This window comes from Podarcis filfolensis (assembly GCF_964270895.1).
Source record: "Podarcis filfolensis genome assembly, chromosome: 8".
In the NCBI taxonomy this organism is placed as follows: Eukaryota; Metazoa; Chordata; class Lepidosauria; order Squamata; family Lacertidae; genus Podarcis; species Podarcis filfolensis.
Window position 1 is genome coordinate 62,015,267 of NC_139611.1, and position 13,252 is coordinate 62,028,518.

Consider the following 13,252-nt stretch of genomic DNA (forward strand, 5'->3'; position numbering starts at 1 on the left):
GTTGTTGTTGTTTAGTCGTGTCCGACTCTTCGTGACCCCATGGACCAGAGCACGCCAGGCACTCCAGTTTTCCACTGCCTCCCGCAGTTTGGTCAGACTCATGTTTGTAGCTTCAAGAACACTGTCCAACCATCTCGTCCTCTGTCATCCCCTTCTCCTTGTGCCCTCCATCTTTCCCAACATCAGGGTCTTTTCCAGGGAGTCTTCTCTTCTCATGAGGTGGCCAAAGTATTGGAGCCTCAGCTTCACGATCTGTCCTTCCAGTGAGCACTCAGGGCTGATTTCCTTCAGAATGGATAGGTTTGATCTTCTTGCCTTCCATGGGACTCTCAAAAGTCTCCTCCAGCACCATAATTCAAAAGCATCAATTCTTCGGCGATCAGCCTTCTTTATGGTCCAGCTCTCACTTCCATACATCACTACTGGGAAAACCATAGCTTTAACTGTACAGTGGTACCTTGGGTTACAGACGCTTCAGGTTACATACGCTTCAGGTTACAGACTCTGCTAACCCAGAAATAGTACCTCAGGTTAAGAACTTTGCTTCAGGATGAGAACAGAAATCGTGTGGCAGCAGCGGGAGGCTCCATTAGCTAAAGTGGTACCTAAGAACAGTTTCAGGTTAAGAACGGACCTCCAGAAAAAATTAAGTTCTTAACCTGAGGTACCACTGTACGGACCTTTGTTGGCAAGGTGATGTCTCTGCTTTTTAAGATGCTGTCCAGGTTTGTCATCACTTTTTTCCCAAGAAGCAGGCGTCTTTTAATTTTGTGACTGCTGTCACCATCTGCAGTGTGCTAACTGTTCATGGAAACTTCCAAGGGCTATCCCTACTCTCCCTTTCTTAGGGTCTTTCTTTTTAAACCTAGCAGCCCTTCAAACAGAGGAATCCTTCAAATATAGGCCTAATTTATTTTTCCACTAGTGATGGAGATGGGCAAAACCCCTAAGCAAGACATAGACAGTGCAATATTTCACATGTCTGCCCAGAAGACCCAGTTCAACAGGACTTACTCCCAGGTAAGTGTGTATGGGATTGTGGCCTGAAGCACTGCCTGCTTTCTGCTGAAGTCCTACTTAGCCAGCCTCTGAAGGTTCACCTGGCATCACCCATATCCTTTCAAATAGCCAATAGCGGCTAGAAAAAGAGAGAGATGATCAGGGTGCTAAATTCCATTCACTGTACTTAAATGTGACATATGTTTTCAGGGCAATAGTGGAATACATCAGAATCTCTTGACACTGAACCCAGGCAGATTAATTAATGATTGGTTAACTGGTCCTGTGCTTAGGCACTCATGCTGCACTTGGGTGAGTTGGTTCATCTGGTCCAGGGTTGCTAGTGCTGGCTGCCTGGAGTCATGAAGGAACAGTCGTTCCCAGCCCTGTGTTTTGGGTGAGCATCAGAGTGGATGGTGTCCCCCCCAACGAGAGGCTGCTGAGGAGGCAGCAGAACCAGCCTCCAAGGAATGTGCCACAGCTGTTGCTGACACTGTGGTGGCGGCGACAGCAGCAGCGTGTGGGTAGGTCTTATAGGTCAGATCTGCTGCCCCTGTGGATCATGCCGCCTAAGGTGGTCACCTGACCTTGTCTCTGTTACGACAATGCTGCTGAGTGCTCCAGATGGCTGGAAAGCCAAACAGGATGTTGATGTTATGGGACTGTACCGTGGGAACAAGGGACAGTCTATTCTGTGCACTGAGCACCGGATGTTAGCTCAGAGTGTCACATGACCCTGTACCAGAAGTACATGGGTGGAGTTTTTCACTCTCTGCTATTGCTGTAAAGAGGGTGCAGACATGTTTCCTCTGCACTGCTGGAAAGACAGAAATAAAGGCATGTAAAGACATTTCTGTCTGTCTCTTTCCCCTCCCTGGGGATGGCAGGGAAGAGGGGAGGAGTGGTTGTGTTCTCCTCACGTTCGTGAGGAGGATCGGCCGATAGAGACCTCGCCTTGTCTTGCTGGGAGTCGCTGACGGGGGAGGTCAACAAGGAATCAAAGCCGGGCACCTGGAGAGTGCCAAATTCCTCTGATATGGCGCAGCGGAAGAGATTCCGACAGTCTCATGGGTGGGCTGGCCCTGCCTATGCCATACAGTTGTACCTCAGCTCCCAAATGTCTTGGGAGTCAAATGTTCCAGCTCCCAAACGAATGAAAACCAGAAGTGAGTATTCCGGTTTTTGAATGTTTTTTTGGAAGCCGAATGTCCAGTGCAGCTTCCGACATGTCTGCACAATCAGGAACCAATTGGAAGCTGCACCTTGGTTTCCAAACTTTTTGGAAGTCGAACGGACTTCCAGAATGGATTCCATTCAACTTCCGAAGTTATTCTTTAAAAGTTATCCAGCTGAACTTAATTTCTAGATATTTGGATAAGTTCTCCAATTGAACTTGGATTCTATATTTTTTTCCCCCAGTTGAACTTGAATCCTGGTCCTCTGTCCTCGCAAGACAGTGGGGAAAACTCTAAAGGCTGCATCCTTAGCCCCATTTTCTGGCAACCCTTGAGGCAACATTTCCCATGGCCCAAAAGTTCAGAAGGGTAACATGAGCCTCAGCAGAGCACAATTCTTGGAGGTGGATGGGAAGGGTGCACAGATGATGACTCATGCGCTGTTTGAATGTTGAACAAAGCGAAGGGGCTGGAATGAGGAGTGGGTTAAAAGCGACAAAAGGGATTATCCCTCAGATGGAAATGCTGGACTGGCCTCCAGATAAAGTGTGAAAAGTAGCCCCGGCTGGGCCAAAAGGAACAGGGCAAAGCCATTGGCCTATGCTAATCAAGGAGCTGAGGCAAATCCTTCAAGACTGGGGTACATCGAGCAAGACGAGTTGACAGGCCAGGGGGCCATTGTGTGGAGTTGTGGGTGGCTCCTTTGCAACTGAAAGTGGCCTTGTTTTGCAGCCAAGGATGATAAGCGTCTCAGGACTTTTCTCTCTCTCTCTCTCTCTCTCTCTCTTTTTAGGTAGGAAAACTGGGGGTCTCTTCATCCATTAGGAGTGAGCTGATTGATGGCAGCAGATGCCGATGCGCTGGCAAGCCAGAGAAGGGCTAATTTCTCAAAACAAAGGCAAGTGGAAGTCAGGGAGCTGCTTTGAGAAGGGCTCCTGGCATGGGAAAAGAATCAAAAGGGAACTCCCTCCACACCAGTTGAGCGGCTGGGCGGAACGAGGGGACAAAGGCAGCGATGGAAATGCCTTGTTGAATAGGCCAAGGCAAGCCAGGGGTCTCAGAAAATAAATGCAAAGGCCTAAAATGAGCCACGACCTCTTCCCCCCCTCCCCAAGGAAGGAAGGGAAGCAGCAAATGGCCCCAGTCAAGCAGAGCTGAACAGGTTGAGGGAAGCAGGCTAGGAAGCAAATGCATGAAAACATACGATAATTGGAGGCATGCATGAAAGTGATTGCTCAGGCACACCAATCATCTTGTTTCGCCAATTATTTACAAGTTGGGAGTGGATCATGCTCTCTCACACACTTTGGATATTTTACCAATTTCACTCAAGCGCTCTGTATATTTTGGCGGGAGGGGATTTCTATGAAAGCTTATGCTACCATCAATTAATTTCTTAGGCTTCAAGGCGTTGCAAGACTTTTGCTACCAGAAACTAACATGGCTATATAAAGTGGGCTCAATTTTTTAAAAACCAAAACAGAAAGGAGGTGCTGAGACTATCTGCATATTTGGCAAACTTAGGGATGCCATGTATCCAGAATTTCCCGGACATAGCCGGTATTCAGCCCTCATAAACAGCATCTGGGTGGAAATCGCGGAAATGTCCAACAGCCCATGTCGATTTTGACGAATTTCACTAAAAATAGCTCAAAAATTCTTTTCTTTTTTTGAGATTTCTCTAAAAAATAGAGATCACAGTTTTTACAATTTTCTGGATTTTCACTTTTAGAAATATTACAACTCTAGACAAACTGAGATCTGAATGTACAGTGTTAATTCTGTCTTGCAACAGCATGCTATCACTCTGCTTTGAAACTCATTTTTAAAAGAAAAGCGTGGCTAGCTTATCAGAAACCTTTTAACTGAATAAAAGAAATGCCTGAAGTAACTGATATTATCGTTTGAAGTTTTGTTTCTTCTGTTATATTTTATTCCAAGGCCCATTTATCCTAAATAGAACCCAATAAGGAAGACATGTATGGTAAAAAAATTAAAAAAATTAATGTGATCCCATTAAGATCCTGAGGTGAATATTTGCAGGTAGCTCTTAGAAATATGAACTAATCTATACATTTTGGGGGGATTTTTTTTAATTTTTAAATATTTTTTTAAAAAATTAACTTTTGTAACTTAACTTTCAAATTTAAAATAAGTCCATCATGTACTATATCATATTAAAGCCCATGAGGTTCTGAAGAGATTTGTATTTTTAGTTTTCAAATATCTCAATTCTGGGCTGAACTTTTAAGGTTTTTATATTTGGCAAGGCCAAAACTGTCATTTTTTTGAAATTTCAAACCCTTATAACTCAAAAGCGGGATGAGATAAAAAAATTAAATTTTTAGATTTAAACTTAGTTTTTATCATTCAGTAAGTGTACAATTTTTTTAGAAAATTGGATGACATGAAGTAAAACATTAATTAAAGATTGGATCACTTGGTATGAGATAACCCTTGAATTTTGCCCAGAAATACAACAATGATCAGTGATGTTTTGACACAGGTGAAATAGGTTAAAACTCATATGTCCAAGTTAGTATTCTGACTGCTGTGTTCTAAACAAATTGAAGTTTCCAAATGGTTTTTAAGGGGAGCTCCACGTTGCTATAGTCTAACCTAGACATTATGAGAACATGAATGAACTTTGTATAATATGAATACAGAATATATTGACAGCCGAAATACACCACATTTACTCATTAGTCCCACTGATTTCTGCATAGATCACAAGGGAGTATAGATAGGATTGCTGTTATAGTTTGTCATTAGAGCGATACTATATATTATGACTCAAGGGCAACCTATAAGGGAGAATCAGAGATGGGATGGGGGTTTTATAAGGAAGCTCTTAGGTGCCAAAGGCTCTTATCATAACTCTGGGCTCTGGCCTTTCTTCAGTCATATTACCCACACCCAGCATGAGTAGGAAGATGAGATGGGCATCAAAGTGAAGAATTGGAATGGAGACAAGATTAAGCTGTCCAACCAAGAAAAACTCATAATTTTTAAAATTCTGAACTGAGCCAGCTGCAAGTTTTGAACAGCAATACAAGGGTAAATGTCTTTTCAGCTTCTGCTGCAAAGCATTTTCTTTCTGCAAAATCCCAATTTGAAATTAAGACAGCAATTACACTCAAAGTGTTTTATTTAAATATGACATTCACAATGCACGAGAAGTGCAAAGTTCAGAAGCTACAGGCAGCTTTAATTCATACAAGCTTTTGTACAGTTCCAGAAGAGATCCAGAAGAGATCCTTTGTGTGTGTGTTTTAAAAAACAGCTAGCAATTAAGCTAATATAAGTAGAAGATTAACTTAAATCAAATAAATTACTTATTTATACAGTGCATAACTAAAATATTGAATGAAGAACTAACACAAATTATAAAGGATAATGGATGAAAACTATGATTCTTAGTACAGAATTCTGTTTAGAATTATGAAAACCTAATTTTCTCTTAATTAAAGCTATGATGTTCTGCAATAACTGAGGACTGTAGGTAGGGTAATTGCTGCTTAAATTGCTCTTAAATTTTAGCTCAATGTTTTATTTCCCTTATAAGGGGAATTCAAATTAGAATAGGTGTAGATATTGACAGACATGTACTATCATTATTATTAAATTTGCTTAACTATGGAATTCCTCACTTCCCAAAGTGAAGTGCAGGCAGCTTTGCAGTTGACAGGGAACTTGCACATCATAAGCCCCACCAAAATGAATGAGCTGTTCTCTTAATTCTTGATGCAGTAGAGCTAGCACAACGGAAATTTCCAATAGATTGGGCTCCTTGTAAGTAGACAGGCAACCAGGTTTCAGGTGGCAGTGCTTATTTCCCAGGAACTCAAACCAAAACCATTTCATAAATATATATTCATCCAGTATAGTCGTACCTTGGAAGCCGAACGGAAGCCGTTCCAGAAGTCCGTTCGACTTCCAAAATGTTTGTAAAACCAAGGCACAATGGACGTTCAAGTTCCAAAGAACATTTGCAAACTGAAACACTCACCTCTGGGCTTGCGGCATTTGGGAGCCAAACGTCTGAGTGCCAAGGTGTTTGGCTTCCAAGGTATGACTGTATCTCTAACGTAAATAGCATATGACTGCTTATATTGCACAAAACCTCCCCCCTCCCCGCTCCCAAATTGCAAAAGGACACTTTTTGGTTATAATGACCACCGTTCCTCTCTCACTTTCGTATTGCCAACTGCAAATATTTGGGATTTTAACCATCCACCCTTAAAAAGTTTATATCTGACTCTTTTTTTCTCTTTTTTGCTGTATTTTCTGTAGAGAAATTATGTCAGCTGGGTTTTTTTAATGAACTAGTTCCATTCTGGCTCTTTTAGCTGGATTTCCCAATCCTATATTTAAAGCCAGTTAAAGGTTAAAAAAGAAAAGAAAAGGTAAAGGACCCCTGGATGGTTACATCCCACCAAAGGCGCTCATCTTGCTTCAGGCCAAGGGAACTGGCGTTTGTCCACAGACAGCTTTCTGGGTCATGTGGCCAGCAGGACTAAACTGCTTCGGGTGCAATGGAAACACCGTTTCCCACCCGTCACAGGGATTCAAACCGCCAACCTTCTGATCAGCAAGCCCCAGAGGCTCAGTGGTTTAGACCAGAGTGCCACCCGCATCCCACTTTAAGCCAGCCACTAGATGGAGCACTAGCTTGTGAAATGCTCATAGCATCAGTTGCTATGATGCTTTACTTTTAAATTTTGTGGAAAGATGGGATTTCTGGTTGATGTGACTTGGGGTGCTAATCCCTATGAAACTGAACAACAATAACCGCAACGGCAGGTTGAACACAACAGTAAACAGTTCCCTTTGAATAGGAATCTCTCCCACCATCAGGGGAGTTTGGAGCACTTCCCAAAGTTGCAGAGGAGAACTTAGGGGCCAGCGGAGATCCTGTTGTATTTACAAGATCTTCTACCTCCCCAGGGTTTACAATGAACATGAGAATAAGTCTGGTTGCAGAAGCGTCTGATAGGAAAATTCTGTTGAAATATTAGGTTAGACAGCCTTAAGGATCACTCACTTTTTCACTTTCATTCTGTTTCACTTGGTTTGCAGGCTGGGTGGTATTTTACTTTTTCTTCTTGCAGTTCACTACATTCCAAGGATTATCCACTGCTGCTGGATGGGTCTGATTCTGCTGATTTCAGTGGAGGAGGTACTCCTAGGTTTTGGGAGCATTTGTTCTGATTGAGTTACATTTGATGTGGACAGTGATTTTCCATTATGCTGAACAATTAGTGCAATTGTTGCCGACTCTTCTCCTTTACCCCTCTGCTTCTCCTTCCTCTGAGTTACCTCTGTACTATATGTAAGCCTATAAGTATAATAATAATAATAATAATAATAATAATAATAATAATAATAGGTGTTGTTGTTGTTGTTGTTGTTGTTGTTGTTGTTGTTGTTAATAATAATAATAATACCCCACCCATCTGGCTGGGTTTCCCATCAGGTCAGGGATCTGTCTTTTGTACTCATAGAACTGTAGAGTTGGAAGAGACCATGAGAGTCATCTAGTTCATTTTGTCCCGAATGTGGCTCAAACCCACAACCCTGAGAGTAAGAGTCTCATGCTCTACCAACTATCATGGGCATACTCTGCAATGCAGTGGTGGGAAGCCTCAGGCCCAGGAGCTAAATGCTTCTCTGTCCCTCTGGACTCTTCCCAGGCTGCCTGAGATGCAGCAGCAAATGATGTGTCCCAACCCCAAAGTGTTGGAAAGGACCTCAATTTAGTCCAACCCCACTATTGATGCAGGAAATCCACTGCTGCAGCATCCCTGCTAGGTGGCCTTCCAGCCTCTGCTTAAAAACCTCTAAGGAAGGTAGGAGAGTCCACGACCTTCCAAGGCAGCCTGCTCCACTCTCAAACAGGTCATGCCACCAGGAAGTCATTCTTCCTAACGCTTAGTCAAAATCCCCTTGATTGTAATCAGAACCCATTGCTTCCTGGTCCTCCTGCCCTCTGGAGCAACAGAAAATAATTCCACTTCATCATCTACATGTGACAGCCTTTCAGATAGTTGAAGATGGCTATCATATTGCCTCTTAATCATCTCCCCACCTAAACATACTGAACTCCTTTAACTTACAAAATGCCCTGCTTTTGCAAGTGAATGCAATACTAATTTGTTTTCATGGTTTGGTATTTAACGAAACTTAACATGATGTCAAACCTAGATGGAATTTGGAGAAATTATATACATGTGGGAAGGGAGTTTCACATGGTGGAAAGGAATTAACACATTATGGGATTAAAGTGGAGCAAACCCATGAGGAACTTGAAAAGTTAGGAAAAGGAGGTTAGAAAGTCAGTATTGGGATTTGTGGGCTGATGTTACAAGGCTTGATCAACAGGAGAGGCGAATGATAATGGGTGCCTCCAGACTGCCACTATTTTGCAGAAATGTTGGTTTGCGCGATGAAGGTAGATTAAAGTACTCTGTCACCCTAGCGCAACAAATCCATTTTTTAAAAAATCAGCATGCCTTTTTGCAACTAGGAGAGTGACAGGGATATGCATTGAAAAATGTGTGATGAACAATTAATGGAAAGATGTGTAAACATTCCACAAGCAAATCAGGATGAATATGCATTTGTTATTTTATTCATTTATTAAACTTGTATCTTGCCCTTCATCTCAAAGGAGCCTGTTGCCCTATAGCTAGCCTTCAAAACTGATGTGCAACTAAATCAGCATATAATGTTATAAGTTCTAGGGGTCAGAGTCTGTGGGTGCAAGTCACCCATAAATACTGGAATTAGTATAAATTAGGTTTGATTAAACTGTGCCAAACACAGAACCCCCCCTGGATTTAGTTATGTTAACAAGCCAAGCCACCAGCAGAGCTAGATGGATGTGGGTCCCCCACATTTGGCCAATTCCTGTGGTATTACTGCTCATATATTGAATGTTAACAATGCATTCCACAGAAGAGGAGCTCTCTGTTCTAGCACAGCAATCCAAGCACCAGACGTTCAGTTCTCTGCTCATAGCTGTTATTACAGATCAGGTTCTGCTTTCAATCCATGTACCACTTCGGTTCTTTCTCAATGCAGCAGTAAATTGCAGCCTGTCAGGCAGAAATCCAGAGCTGCAAACTGGAAAGTTCACTTCAAATGCTGGTGCTACTGGAAGGAAAAATTTTTTTTTGTTTTGACTATGGCAGACCAACACGGCTACCTATCTGTAACTTCAAATGCTGGGTGAAGGGTGCCCTCTCCTGGAGCGCAGAAGAGATACATCTCTGTATACTTAGGCACACAGCCAATTAAAAGGTACTTTAAGATTTGCCTTTGCACTGTAATTTCTGTATATATTTGCATGTTACCAAAACTTTAATATAGATGCAAAAAATAAAAGAGACCACCCATTTTCATCTTCATTTTCAAGGCCATCTTTAATACCTTCTCTCTCTCTCTCTCTTTCATAAAGGTAAAGGGACCCCTGACCATAATGTCCAGTTGTGGCCGACTCTGGGGTTGCGGCGCTCATCTCGCTTTATTGGCCGAAGGAGCCTGCGTACAGCTTCCGAGTCATGTGGCCAGCATGACTAAGCCGCTTCTGGCGAACCAGCGCAGCGCACGGAAACGCCGTTTACCTTCCCGCCAGGGCGGTACCTATTTATCTACTTGCACTTCATGCGTTTGAACTGCTATGTTGGCAGGAGCAGGGACCGAGCAACGGGAGCTCACCCCGTTGCGGGGATTCAAACCACCGACCTTCTGATCAGCAAGCCCTAGGCTCTGTGGTTTAACCCACAACGCCACCCGCATCCCTCTCTCTTTCATAGTACAGTATAACCAAAAATAGCCTCCAAAACAAAGCAGGTGTAGCCTGACCTCGCAGAACCACTGATTAAAACTGACAAACAGGCAGGAATGATGGTGATGCCAGGTTTTGTGTTAGGCAGAGGGGTGCTTGGAAAAGACACTTAGAATGGACCCACTGCTTTGGTGAGTCTGCCATTGTTGCCAGCTGCTCCTGCTCCTCTGCCCTCCTAGCTGCTGCCACCTGCTTGCTTGCCAGACAGATCCAATGAGCAAGCAGGGGGTGGTGACCACACCTCTTCCTTCTCACCACTGTTGTTGTTTGCCTGTTGGAAAAGGAGGCGGGTGCAGAAGCAGGTTGCAATGGGGAAAAGAAGAAGTAGCAGTTCCAGGGCGCTCCTGCCAGGGGCCTTCCTGCTGGGTCCCTGTGGGCCCGTGGCAAGTACTCAGCCATGTTGACTGCTAATGCTGGCCCTGGTTCTCAGATACACATAAGCCATAGAGTCTGCACCTCCCAGTTGCCAGATAAAACAGGAAAGCAAGAGCGAGCCAGCCCTCACCGATGGAGAAAGAGGCTCTGACAGTCACTCTTCCTCCTTCTCACCACTTCTGCAGTTTGCTTACTCCCTCCCTCTTGGCCAGAGCAAGAGGCAGGTGAACAAGCAGGTTAGGAACCTAGAAAGCTGTCTTTTACTGAGTCAGGCCCACTGGTCTATCCAGCTCAGCGTTGTCTACACTGACTGGCAGTGGCTCTCCAGGGTTTCAGACAGGGAGGAGATGTTGGGGATGAACAAGGGATATTCTGCATGCATGGGTGTAGCCAGAATTTATGTTGGGGAGGGAGGCTTCATGTTAGGGGGGCAGAATCTCAGTTAGTTAAGTATGTTTATTGATTTACCGGTACTTGATTTAGAGGGACAGTTGCCCCTCTGCCGCCCCTCATGGCTACGTCCATGTCTGCATGCAAGACACAGATGCTACCCCTGAGCCCCATTACGAAGAGGAAAAGCAGGGCCAGGGAGTTGGGGTCCTGGGCAAGCATCTGGCCAGGCCAGCCCTTGATGCAAGCCCTGAAAGTGAGCATAGAATCATAGAATTGTAGAGTTGGAAGGGACCCTGAGGGTCATCCAGTCCAACCCCCTGCAATGCAGGGATCATACATGACAGATGGCCAGCCACCCTCTGCTTAAAAACCTCCAGGGAAGGAGAGTCCCCAACCTCTCGAGGGAGTCCGTTCCACTGCCAAACAGCTCTTCCTGCCAGAAAGTTCTTCCTGATGTTTAGTCAGACTCTCTTTTCTTTTAACTTGAAGCCATTGGTTCAAGTCCTACCCACCGGAGCAGGAGTAAAGAAACTTGCTCCATCTCCATGTGACAACCCTTGAGATATTTAAAGATGACTTTCGTATCTTCTTTCTTTCCTAGGCTACACATACACAGCTCTTCAGTGCCGTAGCATGGGTTGCCAGCACCCGGGGCCGCACAGAGAGGGGTGGAAGGGAGGAAAATGGACGGAGTACACATGCACATTCAATGGTTTATGATGCCTGCATCAGCCAAACTGGAGCTGCAGAGATAAGAAAAGAAGAGTTGATCGTGGTCTGGAGAGGTCACTTTCTGGTTCGCATGGAGAAGCTGTTTTCAATGGAGCCCATCAACAGAAGTGCACAGCTGCATTGAGGCAGCACCAGGTGTTGAAATTTTGAACCCCAAACAATTTTGCACCTAGGGCAACTGCCCCGTGCCTCCTCCCACACTATGCCACTGCAGCTCCTTCAACCATTCCTCATAAGGCTTGTTTTCCAGATCCTTTATCATCTTGTTTGCCCTCCTCTGCCCACATTCCAACTTGTCAATATCCTTTCTAAATTGTGGGGCCCAGAACTGGACACAGTGCTCCAGTTCAGTGGTGGAGCATCTACTTTGCATGCAAAACGTCTGGGATTCAACCCCCGATATCTCCAGGTGGGGCTCTGCAAACTGGTGTGATAACAATTACTGTTCTTATCAGCCCTCTGAAGTCAGGTTGCTCAGCTGCTGTTGCAAAGCAGACTGACAGGCACAGCTTTATTTTCCGCTGCTAGGATTTCCAAGCAATGAGCAACTGATAACTCCAGGGCAGATCATCCCAAAAGGAAATACCAGGATGTGGAACAACAAACGTCCAAAGAACAATCATGACTACAAGTGAGACTCCATGTGAGGCGAACTGATAAAGGTTACGAGTGTTTAGCTTCCAAAAGAGACTCTGAAAAGCAGATCTGATAGAAAGCAAATGTGTACAGTAGTCAGTGACAGAGAAAGCTTCTATATACTGCATTGCACAGAATCGGAGGGTGCCAGATGAAATTTAAAAGCAATCACTTGAAAGCAAAACAGTAAAATGAAACAGAAGGCCCCTTTCAATCAAGATTTGGAGCAATAAAATAAAACAGAAAGCCCTTTTCAATTTGGTGAAATCTCACTTGTTGCAAGGTACTGATTGATGACAACAGCCTAGGAACTGACAAATAAGGCATGGATGATTCAAGGCTTGGTCCTAGGTTTCTTGGCTTAATGTTTATGCTTTAAACTGGAGCGGGGAACCGTTATCAAGCCAAGGGCCGCATGGTAGGCTACATTCCAGCCACACGAAAGTCAGGGGTTTACATATATCCCCATCTCTTCATTTTCCAACCAGGCAAGCCAGAGGCATTTTCACAAGTTCAGCCAGGCAAAAGCACTTGAGGAAAGCACGGAGCAGGGCTTTCTGGGGCGTGTTATTGGGAGAAGGTTTACTCTGGGAAGAGTCTCAAGGGCCAAACAGAGAGTCGGAGGGCAGTACTTAGTCCCCGAGCCTGACATTCCCACCCCCGCCTTAAGTAAGCTCAGAGAGCAAGGAACGGGGGAACACCTCTGCCTGACACTCAGGAGAACTGCATCCAGTCCGGCTGCATCTCTGCATGTGCAATCGCAAAGTGAGACTACAGAGTCCCATTCAATGTGAAACATAGGGTGGATGGGTGGTACAATCCAATACTGCTTTTAAGAGGCAGTGTAGTATTGTGGGCAAATTTGGACTCTAGAGACCTGGGTTCAAATCCTTGCCCAGTGGCTCTGGACCAGTCACTGCTATTTAACCGTCAGTGTCTGCCCAGCGCATGGGAAAGCTATAGATTAGTTTGCGCCAGGAGTGGGGATCGTCATACTCAGGGGCTGAATGTGGCCTTCCAGCCCTCTGTATCTGGCCCTCAAGGAAGTCCCCAGGCCTGACCTCTCACTGTCCCTGCTCTCAGCCCTCCTGGA